Below are 21,844 nucleotides of genomic sequence, written 5' to 3'. Positions count from 1 at the left end.
CCCACATCCTAACTCGGGCCTGGAAAACCCTCCCTCCTCATATCCGTCAAACTAGCGCACTTCCCCCCTTCAAAGCTCTACCGAAAGTTCACCTCCTCCAAGAGGCCTTCCCAGACTGAGCCCTCCCTTTCCCTCCCCATCGCCCCAACGCGCTCCCTGTGCTGCACCCCCTCCCCGCTCCACAGCACTTGTGTATATATAAAATTGTATTTATTCACATTAATGCCTGTTTACTTGTTTTGATGTGTATATATCTATAATTCTCTTTATTGGTATTGATGCTACTGATGCTTGTTTAGTTGTTTTGATGTCTGTCTCCCCCCTTCTAGAATGTAAGCTCACCGCGGGCAGGGATTGTCTCTCTTTATTGTTGCATTATACTTTCCAAGCACTTAGAAGAGTACTGTGCACACAATAAGCGCTCACTAAATATGACTGAATGAGTGAATGGTGAGAGGAGGGAGGAAAGAGGAAGGAGGGAGGAGGTGTGAGGGAGGAGGGAGATGGGAGGAGGGAGGGGGTGTGGAGGAGGAGGGAGGAGGAAGGGGAGAGTAGAAACGAAAAGGTGTGAAGAAGGAGGGAGATGAGAGGAGGGAGGAGGGAAAGAGGAGGGAGGAAGTGTGAGGGAGAGAGGAGGGAGGTGAGAGGAGGGAGGAGGTGTGAGGGAGGAGGAAGGGGAGAGTAGGGGAGGAGAAGGAGTGAGGGAGGAAGTGTGAAGGAGGAGGGAGAAAGTGTGAAGGAGGAGGGAGAAAGTGTGAAGGAGGAGGGAGGTGAAAAGAGGGAGGAGGTAGGTGAGAGGAGAGAGGTGAGAGGAGGGAGAAGAAGGTGTGAGGGAGGTGAGAGGAGGGAGGAGAGAGGAGGGCGGAGAAGGTGTGAGGAGGTGGAAGGCGAGAGGAGGAAGGAGGGAGGAGGGAGGAGAGAGGTGAGAGGAGGGAGGGAGGCAGGAGGAAAGAGGAGGGAGGATGAGGTGTGAGGGAGAAAGGTGAGAGGAAGGAGGAGGAAGGAGGGAGGTGGAAGGAGAGAGGAGGGAAGTGAGACGAGGGAGGGGAGAGGAGGAAGGATATGAGGTGTGAGGGAGGAGGGAGGTGAAGGAAGGGGAAGGAGGGAGCAGGGAGGAGGAGGAGGGAGGTGACAGGAGGGAGGAAGACTGAGGTGCGAGGCAGGAGGGAGGTGACAGGAGGGAGGAGAGGTGTGAGGGAGGAGGTGACGGGAGGGAGGAAAGAGGAGGTGTGAGAGGAGGGAGGAGAGGTGTGAGGGAGGAGGGAGGTGAAGGAGGGAGAGGAGGGAGGAAGGATGAGGTATCAGGGAGGAGGGAGGAGGTGAAGGACAGGCAGAGCAGGCCAGGATTTCTCCCCCCCGCCTCCTCTCCTCGCGAGAGTTGCGCGGCGAGGGGGGAGGGGCGGGGCCGGAAGTGAGCGGGGCCGGGCGCAGAGCCGGGCCCCCCTCCCCGCCCTCCCTCCCCCCTTCCCCGCGCACGTCGAGGCACGCAGCCTGACGTCAGCGCGCAGGCCGGCGCGGCCCCACGCAGGCGGGGAGGCGGCCGGGGCCGGGAGGGAGGGAGGCGGGAGGGCGGCCGGAGGCGGACGGGCCCCCGGCCCGGACCGGACCGGACCGGACAGGACCGGACAGGACGACGCCCGGGAGCAGCGGGAGGAGCAGGTGACAGCGGCGGCGGCGGCGGCGGCGGGGGGGGAGGGAGAGGGGGACGACGAGGGGAAGGCCGGGCCGCCGCGCGGCCCCCCGGGGTCAGAGGTCAGAGGTCAAACCCCCCCCCGGCGGCAGCCCCGCATCCCATCATAACAAGGGGGGGGGGGGAATTCGTTTTCTCGTCCCGCTTTCCTTTCCTCCTGTGCCTTCTGCCCGTGGCCTCCCTCCCTTGGCCCTCCCGACCGCTCAGTGCAGCGCTCCGCACGGGGGTCGGCGCTCACTAGATGCCATCGAATGAACGAACTCAGTCGTTCAGCCGTACTCGTCGAGCCCCTCCTGGGTGCAGAGCACCGGACGAGGAGACGGTGCGTAAGCCATGGCCACGGGGATCCTATTTAATTTGCTAACGCGGCGTCCGGCCCCCCCCGGAGCCTATTGATCGCCCCTAAATTGTCCGCTTTGGGCCCCTCCGTCTCCCCCGATTAGACCCCGTTGGGCGGGGACGGTCCCTCCCCGCTGCCAGATCGTCCGCTCCAAGCGCTTAGTCCAGTGCTCTGCACCTAAGAAGCGCTCAGTAAATACTGTTGAATGAATGAATGAATGAGCCTTGGGGTAGAGGCGCGGTAGCCATTCATTCAGTACTATGGACTGAGCGCTTACTAGGTGCGGAGCACTGGACCAACCAGCTCCGGTGGGGCGCCCAGTCTCCATCCCCATTTGACGGATGAGATGACTGAGGCCCAGAGAAGTGGCTCGCCCAAGGTCACCCGGCCGATGAGGGGCGGGGCCGGGATTAGAACCCAAGACCTCTGACGCCCGGGCCGTTGGCATCGGTCGGCCGGTCCTTCCGTCGTCGGGGCTATTTAGTGAGCGCTCAAGGGGGGCAGAACACAACAGGCCCGGGCGCTTGGGAGAGGGTAAAGGCGGTCCGTTTGGAGGGTGGAAGGCGGTCGGGCGATCGGGGGGATTTATTGAACACCTACGGTGGGCAGAGCACTGTACGAAGCGCTGGGGAGAGGACTCGCGGTCATTCGGGCCGAAGGATTGAGCGCTCACTCTGCAGAACGCTGTACTAAGCGCTTGGGAGAGGGCTCGCCTTCATTCGGTCGTATGTATTGAGCGCTGACTCTGCAGAACGCTGGACTAAGCGCTTGCGAGAGGGCTCGCCTTCATTCGGGCCGAAGGATTGAGCGCTGACTCTGCAGAACGCTGTGCTAATAATGTTAATAATGTTGGTATTTGTGAAGCGCTTACTATGTGCAGAGCACCGTTCTAAGCGCTGGGGTAGATACAGGGTCATCAGGTGGTCCCACGTGGGGCTCACAGTCTTCATCCCCATTTTACAGATGAGGTAACTGAGGCACGGAGAAGTGAAGTGACTTGCCCACAGTCACGCAGCTGACAAGTGGCAGAGCGGGGCTTCGAACCCATGACCTCTGACTCCAAAACCCGTGCTCTTTCCACTGAGCCACGTTGGGAGAGGGTTCTCCTTCATTTGGTTGTACGCATTGAGCGTTGACTGTGCAGGACGCTGGACTAAGCGCTTGGGAGAGGGCCCTCCTTCATTCGGGCCGAAGGATTGAGCGCTGACTCTGCAGAACGCTGTACTGAGCGCTTGGGAGAGGGCTGTCCTTCATTAGGTCAAAAGGATTGAGCGCTGACTCTGCAGAACGCTGTACTAAGCGCTTGAGAGAGGGCTGTCTCGTATGTATTGAGCGTTGACTGTGCAGAACGCTGGACTAAGCGCTTGGGAGAGGGCTCTCCTTCATTCGGGCCGAAGGATTGAGCGCTGACTCTGCAGAACGCTGTGCTGAGCGCTTAAGGGAGGGCTCTCGTTCATTCGGTCGTAGGTATTGAGCACTGACTGTGCAGAACGCTGGACTAAGCGCTTGGGAGAGGACTCTCCTTCATTAGGTCAAAAAGATTGAGCGCTGACTCTGCAGAACGCTGTGCTGAGCGCTTGAGAGAGGGCTCTCGTTCATTCGGTCGTATGTATTGAGCGTTGACTGCAGAACGCTGTATTAAGCGTTCGGGAGAGTACCCTCGTTCATTTATTCAGTCGTATGAATTGAGTGCTGACTGTGCGGAGCACTGTACTAAGCGCTCGGGAGAGTGCCCTCATTCAATTATTCAGTGGTACGTATTGAATGCTCACTGTGCGGAGCGCCGTACTGAGCGCTCGGGAGAGTGCCCTCGTTCGTTTATTCAGCGGCACGTATTGAGCGGCGACTAGGCGGAACGCCGTGTTAAGCCTTCGAGAGAGTGCCCTCCTCGTTCATTTATTCAGTCGTATGGATTGAGTGCTGACTGTGGGGAGCACTGTACTAAGCGCTCGGGAGAGTGCCCTCGTTCAGTTATTCAGTGGTATGGATTGAGCGCCGACTGTGCGGAGCGCTGTACTGAACGCTCGGGAGAGTACCCTCGTTCATTTATTCAGTGGCATCTATTGAGCGCCGACTGTGCGGAGCGCTGTACTGAGCGCTTGGGAGAGTGCCCGAGCCCGTCAGAGGGCAGGGACCGTCTCTATCTGCTGCCGTCTTGTCCATTCCAAGCGCTCAGTCCAGTGCTCTGCACATAGTAAGCGCTCAATAAATACTATTGAATGAATAATTTATTCGGTGGCATGTGTCTGGAGCGCTGACTGTGCAGAGCACTGGACTAAGTGCTTGGGAGAGTGCCCCGGTTCATTCATTGTCCTATGTATTGAGGGCTGACTGTGCGGAGCACTGTACTGAGCGCTTGGGGACAGTACCCTGGTTCATTCAGTCCTATGTACTGAGGGCTGACTGTGCTAAGCGCTGGGATAAGTACAGTGCAACAGTAAAGAGAGAAGATCCCCGCCCACGACGAGCTCACGGTCTAGAGGGGGGAGAGCAGCAGTCGGCCAAATCGGGAGTATTTATTGCGCGCTTATAATAACGATTACGGCGTTCGCGAAGCGCTTACTGTGTGCCAAGCACCGTTCCGAGCGCCGGCGTAGATACAGGGGAACCGGGTCGTCCCACGGGGGGCTCCCGGGCTTTATCCCCGTCGTAAAGACGAGGTGACCGAGGCCCAGAGGAGTGAAGTGAGTCGCCCGAGGTCAGGCACCGTACTGAGCGTTTGGGAGAGGGCGGTCAGTCGATCGAGAGGTTTCTAGCGAGTGCTTTCGGTGGGCGGAGCGCTGCGCCGAGCACTCGGGAGAGTCCAGATCAGGCGGCAGTCGGTCGAATCGGAGGGTTTTGCGGAGTGCTTGTGGCGCGTAGAACGCTCTATTAAACGCTTGGGAGGGTACGGTCGCTCAGACGAAGCGGCGGTCGGTCGAACCGGAGGGATTTATTGAGTGCTTACGGTGCGCAGAGCACTCCGCTGAGCGCTCGGGAGAGCCCGGGAGGGCAGGGTGAGCAGAGAAGCCCCCTGCCCGCGGCCAACCTGCAGTTCGAGCGAAGGGCCGATCCCTCGGACCGGGTCGTCGGTCCCCGGCCGGCGTCCCGGGCCGGCCCCGCCGCTTAGCGTAGCGCTTGGTGCAGGGTAGGCACTCGGCGCTTAATACTGTTCCTTCAGTAGTATTTATCGAGCGCTGACTGTGTGCGGAGCGCCGTACTCGTCATTATGTAATCGTCGTGCATTCGGTCGGATCTGTTGAGGGCTTACCGTGTGCGGAGCCCCGTCCTGAGCCCTTGGGAGAGGACGGGTGGAAGAAGAAACCGACTCCGGTCTCCCGCCCGGGAGGAGCTCACAGCCCCGAGGAGGAGATTAATAGAAATCGATAAGTCGGAGATGGAATCAATCAGAGATCCGATCACACCCCCCCCCCCCCGCCCCCGGGGGAGGGGCGTCACGCCTGTGGTTGTCGGGGCGAAGTCACCTTCTCGCGCTCCGCTTTTATTTTTCCGCCCCCGGTTGTTCTGCAGCCGAGTGCGGCCTTTCGGAGCTCTTTGTCTGGAAACCGTCCGTGACGCCGCAGGCTCCCTTTGCGGGCGTCCTGCCCCGCGCCCCCGCGTAACGCTTATCGGACGCTCTGGAAATCGGTTCCTCCGCCAACCCCGAGGCGTGTGAAGTAGCCTCCTCTGCGGCCGATTCGGGAGAGGGGAATCCAAATCGTTGGGAAGGGGGGACGTCGACGAGTCATTCGCCTCGGCACGATCGCCGCCGTCGGTCGACTGCCTTAATGGGGGAAGAGTCGAGCCGAGGGGCGGGGAGTCTGTCCCACCCGCGCGTCTCGCACCGACCCGGTGTCTCCGACCCGGTGCTCAGCACGGCGCTTAGCCCCCGGCGCGAGCTTCACGAACAGAAATGACTTTTTGGGGTATTTATTTACGTTGGTGTCCGTCTCCCTCTGTAGAATCCTGGTGGGCAGGGATTACGTCCTTTAAATTGTCGGGTCGCCCTCCTCCAAGCGCTCAGTCCAGTGCTCTGCGCACAGTAAGCGCTCGGTAAATACGATCGACAGACCGACGAGACGCTCTCTTCCCCCCCCGGGCAGACGTTACGGTGGCTTTTGATGCCGATCCGTAGAGAAGCAGCGTGGCTCAGTGGAAAGAGCTTGGGAGTCGGAGGTCATGGGTTCGAGTCCCGGCTCCGCCGCTTGTCAGCTGCGTGACTGCGGGCAAGTCACTTCACGTCTCTGGGCCTCAGTTCCCTCATCCGTAAAATGGGGATTAACCGTGAGCCTCACGTGGGACGACCCGATTCCCCTGTATCTACCCCAGCGCTTAGAACGGCGCTCTGCACATAGTAAGCGCTTAACGGATACCAACATTATTATTGTCATTATTATTAGTTGGCAGGCGTCGACTCGGAATAAGACGAACTAAATCGGACTGTAGTGCAGTCCGAAGAACGATGATGTATTCTGACCTTTGAAGGCCGTCCAGGTATCGGAAGAAGAATAGACCGGATGATCACCGGCCCTTTGAACGGGAAAAAAAAAATCGATACTTTTTTTGCCCGTCGGCGCTAAATAATTTAAAAGCAAACCGAGACTCGGGGAAATGGGGAGAGGGAGTATTTTTGCAGGTGTCTCTGGTACTCTCTGTCCCGGAAGGCTCGCCCGAAATAAAGGATGACGGGCGAAACTGGTGGATCGGCTCAGATGGGATCTTCCGCTCTCTCGAGTCACCGGAGAGGGTTTTGTGTTGATGAAGTCGGAGAACGCTTCCGGGGAAAGCACGTCCCGGACGTTTCGGAATAAGCCGGCCACCGGATCGAGAAACAGCCCGGTGGCTTTTGGAAGGCGAAGCTCCGTCCCCGTCGGTGTTAGAACGTTAGGCCGGGTTTTTATTTGGTTTCGGATCCGAGTGGTTAGCGAGGCGGCACGCTGTCGGTCAAGCCCCTTCAGCGATGATGACTGATTTGAGCGGGGCAGAAATGGACTCTCGGCAGAGTTTTTAATAATGATGTCGGTATTTGTTAAGCGCTCACTATGTGCGGAGCACCGTTCTAAGCGCTGGGGGAGATACAGGGTCATCGGATTGACCCACGTGAGGCTCACAGTCGTCCTCCCCATTTTCCAGATGAGGGAACTGAGGCACAGAGAAGTGAAGTGACTTGCCCACGGTCCTACAGGCTGACAAGTAGCAGATCCGGGATTCGAACCCATGACCTCTGACTCCCAAGCCCGGGCTCTTTCCATTGAGCCGCCCTGCTTCTCTGTCCCGCCGGCGTCCCCGTACCATAGGCCCTCGGTACATAGCGGCGATTCTTTGATCGACTTGGGCTGGATTCACCGCTACCAGAAATCACGCTGCTTTTTCGGCCCGGGAAATAATGGGTTGAATTCATTCATTCAGTCGTATTTATTGAGCGCTTAGCGTGCGCAGAGCACCGTACTGAGCGCTTGGAATGGACAGTTGGGCAACAGAGAGAGACCATCCCTGCCCGACGACGGGCCCCCGGTCTAAAGCTGAAGGCCCCGTGCGGTATTGAATGACGGCAGAGATAGCGTGAGCGGCGTCTCATGGGCGTTCAGTGTGTGCGGAGCTTCGGTCTGAGCGTCTGGGAGAATCCGATACGACCGAGTTGATAGACACGTCCCCAGCCCACCGGGAGATGCAGCGTGGCGTAATAATAACAATAATAATGTTGGTATTTGTTAAGCACTTATTATGGGCAGAGCACTGTTCTAAGCGCTGGGGTAGACGCGGGGGAATCGGGTTGTCCCACGTGGGGCTCACAGTCTTAATCCCCATTTTACAGATGAGGTCGCTGAGGCCCGGAGAAGTGAAGTGACCTGCCCACAGTCACACAGCCGACAAGTGGCAGAGCTGGGATTCGAACCCATGACCTCTGACTCCAAAGCCCGTGCTCTTTCCACTGAGCCACGCCGGGAGTCAGAAGGTCGTGGGTTCTAATCCCGATTCCGTTCATTCATTCAATAGTATTTATTGAGCCCTTACTGTGTGCAGAGCACTGTACTGAGCGCTTGGAATGGACAGTTCGGCAACAAGTAGAGACAATCCCTGCCCAGTGACGGGCTCACGCTCTAAAGGGGGGAGACAGACAGCAGAGCAAAACAGAGCAAAACAAAAAACAAGACAACATCATCAAGATGAATAGAATCAAGAGGATGGACACCTCATTAACACAACAAATAGGGCAATAAATAAATTAAAGAAATGAGCACGGTGCTGAGGGGGGGGGGGAGGGAAGGGGGGAGCTGAGGGAAGGGGGGCCTCAGTCTGGGAAGGCTTCCTGGAGGAGGTGAGCTTAAAGTAGGGTTTTGAAGAGGGGAAGAGAATGAGTTTGGCGGAGGTGAGGGGGGAGGGCGTTCCGGGACCGCGGGAGGACGCGGCCCGGGGGTCGACGGCGGGACGGGCGAGACCCGCGAGACCGAGGGACGGCGAGGAGGTGGGCGGTGGAGGAGCGGAGCGTGCGGGGTGGGCGGTGGAAAGAGAGAAGGGAGGAGAGGTGGGAAGGGGCAAGGTGATGTGGAGCCTCGAAGCCTAGAGTGAGGAGTTTTTGTTTGGAGCGGAGGTCGATAGGCAACCACTGGAGGTTTTTGAGGAGGGGAGTGACAGGCCCAGAGCGTTTCTGCAGGAGTGACTTGCCCAAAGTCACACAGTTGACAAGTGGCAGAGCCAGGATTAGAACCCACGACCTCTGACTTCCAAGCCCGGGCTCTTGCCACTGAGCCCCGTGGCTTCTCAGACGCCGGGGGGCCGATCCCAGAGCCCGGGCCTGGGAGTCAGAAGGACCCGGGTTCTCGTCCCGGCTCCTTCACCAGCCTGCTGGGCGACCTGGCGCCGGTCACTTCCCTCTGCCTCAGTTCCCCCATCCGTCAAGTGGGGAGTAAGACCGTGAGCCCCTTGTGGCACAGGGACTGCGTCCAACCGGGTTATCTTCTATCAATCCCAACGTTTAGGACAGTGCCTGGCACAGAGTGAGCGCTTAATAGCGCGCACGCACGGAAAAGGAAATGGGTTTTCAAGAGGGCTTTGAAGGCGGGGAGGGCCTGAGAATGGCAAGAATGGGGAGGAAGAATGGAGCGAGGAGCCGTGAGGCTTGTCTGAAATGTAGATCGGGGGGGGGGGGGGGTGGGGAATGCGGATGATCCAGAATCTCCGAGAATGCGACCCTTGCCTGTCTCCAAAATGGGGCCGAGGTCGCCGGGGAGCTCTAGGCCCCAGCTCTGGGACCGAATCCAATCTAACGATCGTCTATCACTCCGTCAGTCGATCGGCGGTATTCTTTGAGCGCCCCGCGCCCAGCACCCAACGCTCGGGAGAGCGCGATCCGGAAGAGTTGGTGGGCCCGATTCGTTCCATCGGTCGTATCTACCGAGCGCTTGGGAAAGTACCATACGGGCAATAAACCGTGACGTTCGTTGCCCACGGCGAGCTGAGGGTCTCGGGGGGCAGAGACGGACACCAGTACCAATGAATAAAATGACAAATGAGTGCTCTGGGGCCGGGCTGGGGGAGAGCAGAGGGAGCAAGTCAGGGCGACGCAGAAGGGAGGGGGAGATGAAGAAAAGCGGGGCGGAGTCGGGGGAGGCCTCCCGGAGGAGGTGAGCTCTCAGGAGGGCTTTGAAGAGGGGTAGAGAATCAGTTTGGCGGAGGTGAGGAGGGAGGGCGTGCCGGGACGGCGGGGGGACGGGGGACGGGGGTCGACGGCGGGACGGGCGAGAACGGGGGACGGTGAGGAGGTGGGCGGCGGAGGAGCGGAGCGTGCGGGGTGGGACGGAGGAGGAGGGAAGGGAGGTGAGGTAGGAGGGGGCAGGGACAGCTTTGAAGCCAAGAGCGAGGAGTTTTGGATCGATTCCTGCCCACGGGGAGCTCAGAAGGGGCGACCGACACGCAGGTAACCTACGGAGGGCTGCGTACGGAAGTGCGGAGGGCCTGGGCTGGAGAGCAGAGTGATGCAGGGGGAGGGAGGGAGGGAGGGAGGGAGGGAGGGAGGGAGAGGTGAGGGCGGGCCTCTCGGGGGAGGTGGGATCGAAGGTGGGCAGAGCGGCGGACTCTGGGGCGGGAATGGGGAAGGGAGTTCCAAGCAAGCGGAGGGAACGTGGCCCCAGAGACAGGACCAAGGAACGGGGAGTAGCCTGGAAGCTCGGCCTCCAGCCTGGAGGCTCATCGTGTGCAGGAGGCCAATTCTGCCGTCGTGGACTCTCCCCAGCGCTTAGTCCAGTGCTCTGCGCACAGGAAGCGCTCAATAAATTCTATCGATTGAGGAACAGTCCGTGCAGGTCCGGTTGTAGTAAGGGATCGGTAGGTAGGAGGGGGCGAATTGGACGCGCGCCTCAAAGCGGACGGCGAGGGGTTTCCTTTGGATACGGAGGTGGACGGGCGGTTCTCGAAGAGAGGGGAGGTGCAGTCTGAGCAGATTTTTTAGGAAAACGATCTGGATAGCAGAGAAGCGGCGTGGCCCGGTGGATGGAGCCGGGGCCCGGCAGCCGGAGGACCCGGGTTCTAATCCCAGCTCCGGCCCCGGCCTGCTGTGTGACCTCGGGCGGGTCACTTCACCTCTCCGTTGCCTCATCTGCCAAATGGGGATTGAGACCGCGAGCCCCACGTGGGACAGGGACTTACGACCCGATTTGCTCGTATTCACCCCGGCGCTCGGTACGGTGTCCGGTACGTAGTGAGCGCTTAACGGATATCGTTATTTTTTTCCTGTGTGCTTCAGTTTCCTCAGTTGCAATTGGAGATTCGGCATCTGCTCTCCCTCCTACTTAGGCTGAGCCCCTCGTGGGACCGGATCATCTTGTATCTACCCCAGCGCTGGGTACGGTGTTTCGCGTATAGTAAGTGTTTAATAAATACTTTTATTATTATTATGTGTGGACTTGAGAGGGGACAGACGGGAGGCTGGGAGGTCAGTGGGGAGGCAGAGTCAGGGCGGGGTCGGCGAGGGAGCGGTTTGGGGTGGAAGGGACGTCATTTAGATCCGTCGCGGAGGTAGACGGGCAGGATCTGCCGACGGATTAATAACCTGGTCGAATGAGCGAGATGAATCGAGGAAAATGCCAGCGTGATGAGCTTGTGAGACAGGGAGGATGGTGGCGTCGTCTGCTGTGCAGTCAAGGGGAGGACGGCCTTTGGGTGGGAAGATGAAGCGTTCCGTTTTGAACGCGGCAAGTTTGAAGCGGGCCCGGGACATCCAGCCAGAGCTGTCTTAGAACAGTGCTTGGCACATAGGAAGCGCTTAACAAATACCATTAATGTTGTTATGCCTTGAAGCCAGAAGGAAATGCGGGGCTGCAGAGGAGGGGAGAGATCAGGGCTGGAGAGGTAGATTTGGGAATCGTCCGCATCGAGGGGGGGAGTTGAAGCTGTGGGAGAGGATGAGTTCTCCAAGGGAGCGGGTCTGAATGAAGAATAGAAGGGGACCCAGAACTGTGTCTGCCTCAGTGGTTAGTAATAAAGCCGCTGAAGAGGGATAATTCTTGAGATTTATTGCCCTTCAGACCTTTCGGGGTTGATTTTCCGGCTTGCCGGCACCCGGAGTAGGGAAAGGTGATTAGGGCAGACAGAAAAGATAAAAATCGGTCGTTAGCGGCTCCTCAAAAAAGTTTGAGAGAAGGCTGAAGATATTGACTCGAAAGGCTTCAGACGAAAACTCGCCAAAGGCTTTTTCCAAGAAAAAAAGCAGTCAATCCCCTTGCCCCTTCTGCCTCACCTAGGCTCAGTGGCAAGACCTGGGCTTAGGAGTCAGAGGTCATGGGTTCTGATCCCGGCTCCGCCACCTGTCAGCTGTGTGACAGCCCGTTGTTGGCCGGGGATCGTCTCTGTTGCCGAATTGTACTTCCCAAACGCTTAGTACGGTGCTCTGCACCCAGTGAGCGCTCCGTAAGTACGATGGGATGAATGAATGATCGATCAGGCCCTGCCGTGTAGGGAAGCGGCGTGGCCCGACGGTTAGAGCCCAGGCCCGGGAGTCGGAAGGTCACGGGTTCTCATCCCGGCTCCCCCGCTCGTCTGCTGTGCGACCGTGGGCAAGTCACTTCCCATCTCTGTCCCTCGGTTCCCTCATCTGTAAAACGGGGATCGAGACCGCGAGTCCCGTGCGGGACGGGGACCGTGTCCGGCGCGATTTGCTCGGGTCCACGCCGGCGCTTGGCACGGTGCCCGGCACGTAGCGAGCGCCCAACAGATACCGTGATTATTATTCATTATTCGCGTTACTGTGAAGAAGTAGGGTTTTTCGCCTCATTTCCCAAGTGCCCCGGCAGACAGACAGGGGTGAGGGGAACTCCCAAGGCCTCCGGCTCTGTTTTCGGATCCGACCCGGATCGGAGAGCCCGTCGAGACCAAGCCTCCGCGAGGCTCTCGCTCGTCAAACGTGCAGCTCTGCCGGGCGGGGCCTCCGGGGGTGGACGGTCAGTCTGTCGATCGACGGTACTTGTTGAGCACCTACTGCGTACAGAGCAGCGGACCGAAGTGCTTGGGAGAGGGCGGGGTGACGGAGTTGACAGACACGCTCCCTGCCTACGGCGAGCTGACCAGCCACTTGTCGGCTGTGTGACCGTGGGCAAGTCACTTCACTTCTCTGGGCCTCGGCGACCTCCTCTGTAAAATGGGGATGAAGGCTGGGAGCCCCACGGGGGGCGGGGATTGTGTCCAACGTGATTAGCTCGTATCTTAGAGAGGCAGCGTGGCTCGGTAGAAAGATCACGGGCTTAGGAGTCAGAGGTCATAGGTTCGAATCCCAGCTCCGCCACTCGTCAGCTGTGTGACTTTGGGCAAGTCGCTTCACTTCTCGGTGCCTCAGTTGCCTCGTCTGTAAAATGGGGATGAAGACCGTGAGCCTCACGTGGGGCGGCCTGATGACCCTGTATCTCCCCCAGCGCTTAGAACAGTGCTCGGCACAGAGTAAGCGCTTAACAGATACCAACATTATTATCAGAGAAGCAGCGTGGCTCAGTGGAAAGAGCCCGGGCTTGGGAGTCACAGGTCACGGGTTCGTATCCCGGCTCTGCCACTTGTCGACTCCGTGACTGTGGGCAAGTCACTTAACTTGTCTGTGCCTCAGTTACCTCATCTGGAAAAGGGGGAGGAAGACCGTGAGCCTCACGTGGGACAACCTGATGACCCTGTATCTCCCCCAGCGCTTAGAACAGTGGTCTGCACATAGTAAGCGCTTAACAGATACCAACATTATTATTATAATTATTATTACTGTGAGCCCCATGTGGGACGTGTCCAACCCGATTATCTCGTATCTACCTCAGCGCTGAGAACAGTGGTCGGTACAGTGCTCTGCACGCAGGAAGCGCTCAGTAAATGCGATCGAATTGAAGTCGGTTCGATCATTCAGTCGTATTTATTGAGTTCTTCCTGCGTGCAGAGCACTGTACTGAGCGTTTGGAAAGTACAGTTCGGCAACAGAGAGAGACAGTTCCTACCCAGCGACGGGCTCACGGTCTGGGGTGGGGGACAGACAACAAAACCAAACCAGTAGACAGGCATTAATAGCATCAAAATAGATAAACAGAACCATAGATCCAGCTCTGCCACTCGTCAGCTGTGGGACTGTGGCCGAGTCACTTCACTTCTCTGGGCCTCAGTTCCCTCATCTGTAAAACGGGGATTAACCGTGAGCCCCACGTGGGACGACCCGATGACCCTGTGTCTCCCCCAGCGCTTAGAACGGTGCTCGGCACATAGTAAGCGCTTAACAAATACCAACGTTATGATTACTAACATAACTGCTCGGAGGAGCAGCGTGGCGCAGTGGAAAGAGCACGGGCTTTGGAGTCAGGGCTCATGAGTTCGAATCCCAGCTCTGCCACTTGTCAGCTGTGTGACTGTGGGCAAGTCACTTCACTTCTCTGTGCCTCAGTTACCTCATCTGTAAAATGGGGATTAAGACTGTGAGCCCCACGTGGGACAACCTGATTCCCCTGTCTACCCCAGCGCTTAGAACAGTGCTCGGCACATAGTAAGCGCTTAACAAATACCAACATTTATTATTATTATTACTAATAAAATGAATAGAACGATAAATATGTACATATATGTACAAGCGCTGTGGGGAGGGGAAGGGGGAAGGGGGAAGAGCAGAGGGAGGGAGTCGGGGCGACGGGGAGGAGCGGAGCGTACGGGCTGGGCTAGAGAAGGAGAGAAAGGAGGTGAGGAAGGATGGGGCGAGGGGACGGACGGCTCTGAAGCCCGAGTGAGGAGTTTTTGTTTGATAAAAAGGGATGGGAGGAGGGAGGATGAACGAAGGAACGATTAAGAGCGGCACTAAAGGAAATGGGAGAAGCAGCGTGGCCTAGTGAATAGGACTCGGGTCTGGGACTCCTAGGATCTGGGTTCTAATCCCGGCTCCGCCACCCGTCTGCCGTGTGACCTTGGGCGATTCGTTTTTTCTTTTTTCTTAGGGAATCTGGGAAGCGCTTACTATGCGCCAGGCACTTCACTTTTTACCTCAGTTTCCTCCGTTGTAAAGTGGGAATTCAAGTCATGGTCTAGTGGTTAGAGTACAGGCCTGGGAGTCAGAAGGTCATGGGTTCTAATTCTGGCTCCTCCACTTATCTGCTGGGTGGCCTTGGGCAAGTCACTTCACTTCCCTGGGCCTCAGTTCCCTCGTCTGTAAAATGGGGATTGATATTGTGAGCCCCATGTGGGACAGGGACTGTATCCGACCTGATTTGCTCGTATTTACCCCATCCCTTACTACAATGCCTGGCACTTATCAAATACTCTATTATTACTAATAATAAATGAGGGAACAAAGGTACAGAGAAGCGACTTGCCCGGGGTCACACAGCAGACAAGTGGGGGAGCCGGGATAAGAACCCGGGTCCTTCGGACTGCCAGGCCCATTCATCCATTCATTCTTTCATTCGATCGTATTTATTGAGCGCTTACTGTGTGCAGAGCACTGGACTAAGCGCTTGGGATGGACAAATCGGTAACAGATAGAGACAGTCCCTGCCCTTTGACGGGCTCACGGTCTGATCGGGGGAGACGGACAGACGAGAACAACGGCAGTAAATAGAGTCAAGCGGAAGAACCGCTTGGGAGAGAGCGGGAAAGCAGAGTTGGCAGACACGCTCGCTGCCCCCAAGGAGCCGACTGTGTAATAATGTTGGTATTTGTTAAGCGCTTACTATGTGCAGAGCACCGTTCTAAGCGCTGGGGGAGTTACAGGGTCATCTGTTTGCCCCACGTGAGGCTCCCGGTCTTCATCCCCATTTTACAGATGAGGTCACTGAGGCACCGAGAAGTGAAGTGACTTGCCCAAAGTCACACAGCCGACAGGTGGCGGAGTCGGGATTCGAACCCGTGACCTCTGACTCCCAAGCCCGGCCTCTCTCCACTGAGCCGCGCTGCTTCAGTTTAGACCGTGAGCCCGTCAGTGGGCGGGGACTGTCTCCGTCTGTTGCCCAATTGTCCGTTCCAAGCGCTTAGTCCAGTGCTGTGCACATAGTGAGCGCTCAGTAAATACGATGGAGTGAACGAATAAGCCTGCCCGAAAGCCGCGGGGAAGAAGCCGTGGGAGAGCGAACGGTCGAAGACGGCAGCTCGCGAGGGAAGAAGGGAGTGGGAGAAGTGTTGCGAGAAGGTGCGAGGGAGCGGGTTCGGAAGCACAGGTGGAGGGGTGGATCCGGAGAGGGGACGACAGATTTCCTCCGGAATTATTGCGGGGAAGATCGGGAGAGTCGGAGGGGGAGTCGGGGAGGAGCGGCAGGGATTTTAGGGAGGTCGCGCCCCTCGGTTTCGATTTTATCGATGAAGGACAACGAGGTCAACGGGGGAGAGAGAGATGGTGGGGACAAGGGGACGAGAGGTTCGAGGAGGGAGTTAAACGTCCGGACCAGCTGGTGGGGGGAGTGGGGATGGAGGTGAATTATTCTAAATAAATAAATTCCGGCTACTTACGTAAGCGCCGCGGGGCTGAGGGTGGGGTGAATATCGAGTGCTTAAATGGTACGGATCCAAGTGCAGGGATGACGCGGAACAACGATGATAAATAATGGTGATATCCGCTAAGCGCGGAACGGTATCAGAGAAGCGGTGTGGTTTAGCGGAAAGGGCCCGGGCTTGGGAGTCCGGGGTCGTGCGTTCGAATCCCGGCGCTGTCACTTGTCCGCCGTGTGACCTCGAGCGAGTCGCTTCACTTCTCTGGGCTTCAGGGACCTCATCTGGAAACGGGGATGAAGACTGAGAGCCCCCTGGGGGGGCAACCCGATCACCTTGTAGACCCCAGCGCTTAGAACGGTGCTTGGCACGTAGTAAGCGCTTAACCAATACCGACATTATTATTATTCTTACTAAGCGCTGGGGTGGGAACAGGCAGATCGGGTTGGACCCAGTCCCTGTCCCACGTGGGGCTCACGGTCTCAATCCCCATTTTGCAGGTGAGGGAGCTGAGGCCCGGAGAAGTGATCTGCCCAAGGCCACGCAGCCGGGAGGTGGCACCACCAGGATTAGAACCCGTAACCTTCCGACTCCCAGGCCTGGGCTCTACCCACTACAGCGTCCTGCTTCCCGTAGACGACGCAGAAGGGAGAGGGAGTCGGGGGGCAAAGAGGGCTTAATCGGGGAAGGCCTCTTGGAGGAGACGTCGTCGGAGTGTTGGTTGTCATCCGTTTCGATGAGCGAACGGTTGGGCTCGTCGGTGAGTTTATTGAGCGCCTACTCTGTGCAGAGCGCTGTGCTGAGCGCTCGGGAGAGTACAGTGCAATAATAAAGGGACACATTCCCCGCCCACAACGAGCTTACGTCCAGAGGACTTAAAGTCTATGGCTACGGGGCAGTTAGGCGGAATTGTCAAGAGGAGAGTTCATCTTTGATGTGTGGTTTTGATTCGAAACATCTTTTTTAGTTACTTTGGGCTTTTTTTTTTTTTTTTTTTTTTTTGCAGTTTTAGCTTCTGCTAAAGCTCCAAAAAAGCTGTCATTAAGTTTGTAGCCCCTTCGGGCTGACCTGCCGGGGATCCCCGGCCCCTCGGGTTTTGGTCCTCTTCGATGCGACGGATTCTTTCCAACCCCCGAAGTCGAGCTTCTCCCTGCGTTTGGCAGCAGAAATCGCTCCTTGGCATTTTGCGACCACCGGGAACCGTAAAGCGTTTTAATTGATCCCGGGAGAAGTTATGTAACTAAAACAAACCCCTGGGGAGCGGAGAGGGCACTGGAGAAAAACCTCTGAGGGATCTGAATTTCTTCTCCACCCGGATCCTCCTCGGAATCCAAGATTTCCATTTTCCATATAAGGAAACCAGAAGCCCAGTGAGCCGTTCCAAACGGAAGGCGTCTTTCTCCGGCTTCGTTTCTGCAGTTCGGGGTAGACTGGCTGCTCCTCGGGGGGGCGGGTTTTGCGTCGCCCGACTCTGCCGGATCCCGAGCGCTTGCTCCGGTGCTCTGCACAGAGTTAAGTGCTCTAATTGCTACCGATTGAGCTGTGGCTCAGTGGAAAGAGCCCGGGCTTGGGAGTCAGGGGTCATGGGTTCGAATGCCGGCCCTGCCGCTTCTCAGCTGGGTGACTGTGGGCAAGTCACTTCTCTGGGCCTCAGTTACCTCATCTGTAAAATGGAGATTAAAACTGTGAGCCCCACGTGGGGCAGCCCGATGACCCTGTATCCGCCCCAGCGCTTAGAACAGTGCTCCGCACATAGTAAGCGCTTAACAAATACCAACATTATACGTACAGCTGCGTATATGCGTATCTCAAGTGGTTCAAGAAATGGAAAGCCACTACATTTGAGACAGGCTGCTCTGTCCGTCGGTCGATCCGTGGTATTCACTGAGCGCTTACTGTGCTCAGAGAGCAGTGTACTAAGCGCCTGGGAGAGCACAGTGCAATAGATTAGAGAAGCGACGTGGCTCAGTGGAAGGAGCCCGGGCTCGGGAGTCAGAGGTCGTGGGTTCGGATCCCGGCCCTGCCGCTTGTCAGCTGGGTGACTGTGGGCAAAGCACTTCACTTCTCTGTGCCTCAGTTACCTCATCGGTAAAATGGGGATGAAGACCCTGAGCCCTTAAAGCTCACCTCCTCCAAGTGGCCTTCCCTGACTGAGCTCCCCTTTTCCCTCTGCTCCCTCTACCCCTCCCTTCACCTCTCCGCAGCTAAACCCTCTTCTACCCCCTTTCCCTCTGCTCCTCCCCCTCTCCCTTCCCCTCCCCTCGGCACCGTACTCGTCCGCTCAACTGTATATATCTTCATCACCTTATTTATTTTGTTAATGAGATGTACATCGCCCTGATTCTACTTATTCGCCATTGTTTTAATGAGATTTTCTTTCCCTCGATTCTATTTATCGCCACCGTTCCCGTCCGTCCGTCTCCCCCGATTAGACCGTGAGCCCGTCAAAGGGCAGGGACCGTCTCTCTCTGTTGCCGAATTGTCCATTCCAAGCGCTTAGTCCAGTGCTCTGCACATAATAAGCGCTCGATAAATACCGTTGAATGAATGAATGACTAACCACCTGATTACCTTGCATCTACCCCAGTGCTTAGAACAGTGCCTGGCACATAGTAAGCGCTTAACAGATACCACAGTTATGATTATTATGAGCACTTTCCCTGCCCACATGAGCTTACAGTCTCAAGGGGGAGGCAGACATTAGTAGAAATAAAGAAATTATGGCTATGTGATAATGATTATAGTATTCGTTAATGATAATAATATTGGTATTTGTTAAGCGCTTAGTATGTGCAGAGCACTCTAAGCACTGGGGTAAATACAGGGTGTCCCACTTGGGGCTCACAGTCTTAATCTCCCTTTTACAGATGAGGGTACCGAGGCACCGAGAAGTGAAGTGACTTGCCCAGAGTCACACAGCTGACGGGTGGCGGAACCGGGATTGGAACCCACGACCTCTGACTCCTCAGTCCGTGCTCTTAAGCACTTACCCTGTGCCAGCCACCGTACTAAGCGCTGGGGCGGATACAAACCAGTCAGGTTGGCCGCAGTCCCCGTCCCACGTGGGACTCACCGTCTCCACCCCCATTTTGCAGAGGAGGGAAATGTGAGCCGGAGAGAAGCGAAGTGACTCGTCCAAGGTCACCCGGCAGACGGGCGGCAGAGCCGGGATTAAAACCCAGGTCTTCTGACCGTCAGACCCACGCTCTTGCCCCTAAGCCACTGCTCTGATGCGGACACGGGCCAAGCGCCCTGCGGCAAAAATGCCAGCGGGCCGGATGGGATGAGAATTCCGCCCAGCCGGACGTTGGCCACCCCCAGGTCGAGGCACCGAGATGGATTCGATGCTTGATGCAGGTGGCTCAGAGGTAAGATAATAATAGCTTGGGAGTCAGAGGTCATGGGTTCGTATCCCGGCTCTGCCACTTGTCAGCTGTGGGACTGTGGGCAAGTCACTTCACTTCGCTGGGCCTCAGTTACCTCATCTGGAAAATGGGGATTGAGACTGTGAGCCTCACGTGGGACCACCTGATGACCCTGTATCTACCCCAGCGCTTAGAACGGTGCTCTGCACATAGTGAGCGCTCAATGAATACTGTTGAATGAATGAATGAATGAATGCGCTATACCCGAAGAGAACCCAGCCTCGGCAGACTGCCGCTAAACCAAGAACATCCACCGGTCTATAAATCGATCTGACAGTGGCATTTATTGAACGCTTACTGCGTGTCTGAGTCAGTCGTCAGTATTCATTGAGCACGTACCGTGTGCAGAGCACTGTACCGAGCGCTTGGAAGCCGACAGTGTAACAGTTTCACAGATACGTTCCGTGGCCGCAGCGAACTTACAGTCTAGAGAGGTGAGTGAAAGCACGTCTCCTCCCTGTTCCTATTTTCCCACTCCCTCCGGGTCCCCCTTGTACCTGGATCCGCACCCTTTCATTCGTTCGGTCTTGTTTACTGTGGGCAGAGCACTGTAGTAAGCGCTCTGGAGAATTCAGTACAAAAATAAACAGACACATTCCCTGCCCACAGAGAGCTTACAGTCTAGAGAGGGGAGGCAGACATTAATATGAATCATTCATTCATTCGGTCGTATTTATTGAGCGCTTTCTGTGTGCAGAGCACCGTACTGAGCGCTTGGGAAAGGACAGGATAGTAATAAAGAGGGATAATCCCTGCCGGATCAGGGACAGATACAGACCTAAGTGCTGTAGGGGGCTGGTGGGGGGGAAGGAGAAAGGGAGCCAGTCGGGGGGACACGGAAGGGAGTGGGAGAAGAGGAAAGTGGGGGGTTTAGTGGGGAAAGGCCTCTCGGAGGATTTGAAGAGAGGGAGAGGAATCGAGGGAATCGTGTGTGGGATCGGAGGAGGGAGGGCGTTCCGGGCCAGAGGGAGGACGGGGGCCGGGGGTCGACGGCGGGCCGGGCGGGAACGAGGTCCAGCGAGAAGGTGAGCGGCACCAGAGGGGCGCAGCGTGCGGGCGGGGATCGAGGAGGAGAGAAGGGAGGAGGGGGCCAGGGGACGGACGGCCTTAAAGCCATTGGGGAGGAGTTTTGGTTTGATGCAGAGGCGGACGGGCAACCCCTGGGGTCTTTTGAGGAGCCGGTTGACGTGTCCCGAACGTTTTTGTCGAGAAGGATGACGATGATAATAATGTTGGTATTTGTGAAGCGCCTACTATGTGCCGAGCCCCGTTCTAAGCGCTGGGGGAGATACGGGGTCATCGGGTCGTCCCACGTGGGGCTCACAGTTAAACCCCATTTTACAGATGAGGGAACTGAGGCCCAGAGAAGTGAAGCGACTCGCCCACAGTCACACAGCTGACAAGTGGGGGAGCCGGGATTAGAACCCATGACCTCCGATCAACCAAGCCCGGGCTCTTTTCACTGAGCCACGCTGCTTCTCTACAATAATAATGTTAGTATTTGTGAAGCGCTTACTATGCGCCCGGGACTGTTCTAAGCGCTAGGGTAGATACAGGGTCATCAGATTGTCCCACGTGAGGCCCCCAGTCTTACTCCCCATTTTACAGATGAGGTCACCGAGGCCCAGAAGGGAAGCAGCGTGGCTCAGTGGAAAGAGCCCCGGCTTTGGAGTCAGAGTTCATGGGTTCGAATCCCGGTTCGGCCACTTGTCGGCTGTGTGACTTTGGGCGAGTCACTCAACTTCTCGGTGCCTCAGTTATCTCATCTGTAAAATGGGGATTAAGACTGTGAACCCCACGTGGGACGACCTGATTCCCCTGCGTCTCCCCAGCGCGGCACATAGTAAGCGCTTAACAAATACCAACGTTATTATTATTATTATTATTGTTATGAAGTGACTTGCCCAGTGTCACACAGCTGCCAAGTGGCGGAGCCGGGACTCGAACCCGTGACCTCTGACTCCCAAGCCCCGGGCTCTTTCCACTGAGCCACGCCGCTCTACCCACTAGACCACGCCGCTTCTCCGTATCGAAGACGGAGGCCCTGCCAAACCTAGAAACCTTCCCGCCTGCCTCTCGGTCCGAGCGTGAAGGAAATCCCGGGAGCAGTCCGAGCCACGAGAAATGGCCGAGCACCCGCTATCCGCCCCGGAGATCTGTCTGAAAGCAGATTAATCGATTTGTCCGTTCCAAGCGCTTAGTACAGTGCTCTGCACATAGTAAGCGCTCCATCAATACTATTGAATGAATGAATCTGTCTGATTACCCCCTCCCCTCTCCCTTCCCCTCCCCTCAGCACCGTGCTCCTTTGTATAGATTTTTATTACCCTATTTATTTTGTGAAGGAGGTGTCCGTCCCCTCCATTCTATTTATCCCGATTATGTTGTCCCGTTTTTGTCCGTCTCCCCCGATTAGACCGTGAGCCCGCCGATGGGCAGGGACCGTCTCTATCCGTTGCCAAATTGTCCATTCCAAGCGCTTAGTAC

At 56.9% G+C, this 21,844-nt stretch overlaps 1 protein-coding gene across 3 annotated transcripts in view; it reads left to right on the top strand.

Moving 5' to 3' along the window:
• The first annotated feature begins 1,601 nt into the window (after nt 1–1,601).
• Nucleotides 1,602–21,844, top strand: part of STK38L (serine/threonine kinase 38 like) — an 84,030-nt gene continuing 63,787 nt past the window's right edge. Inside the window, exon 1 of one of the 3 annotated variants that reach the window (XM_029057188.1) lies at nt 1,602–1,659. The gene's annotated coding sequence lies outside the window, so the exon portion shown is untranslated. Of the gene's footprint in view, nt 1,660–10,846; nt 10,871–19,716; nt 19,792–21,844 lie in introns of those variants that run through there. The other 2 variants (XM_029057195.2, XM_029057192.2) reach the window with 2 other exon arrangements.

Source organism: Ornithorhynchus anatinus, chromosome 2, assembly GCF_004115215.2.
Source record: "Ornithorhynchus anatinus isolate Pmale09 chromosome 2, mOrnAna1.pri.v4, whole genome shotgun sequence".
NCBI classification, from domain to species: domain Eukaryota; kingdom Metazoa; phylum Chordata; class Mammalia; order Monotremata; family Ornithorhynchidae; genus Ornithorhynchus; species Ornithorhynchus anatinus.
The sequence above is the reverse complement of the archived record's forward strand: the minus strand, read 5'-3'. Positions and strand labels throughout refer to the sequence as shown.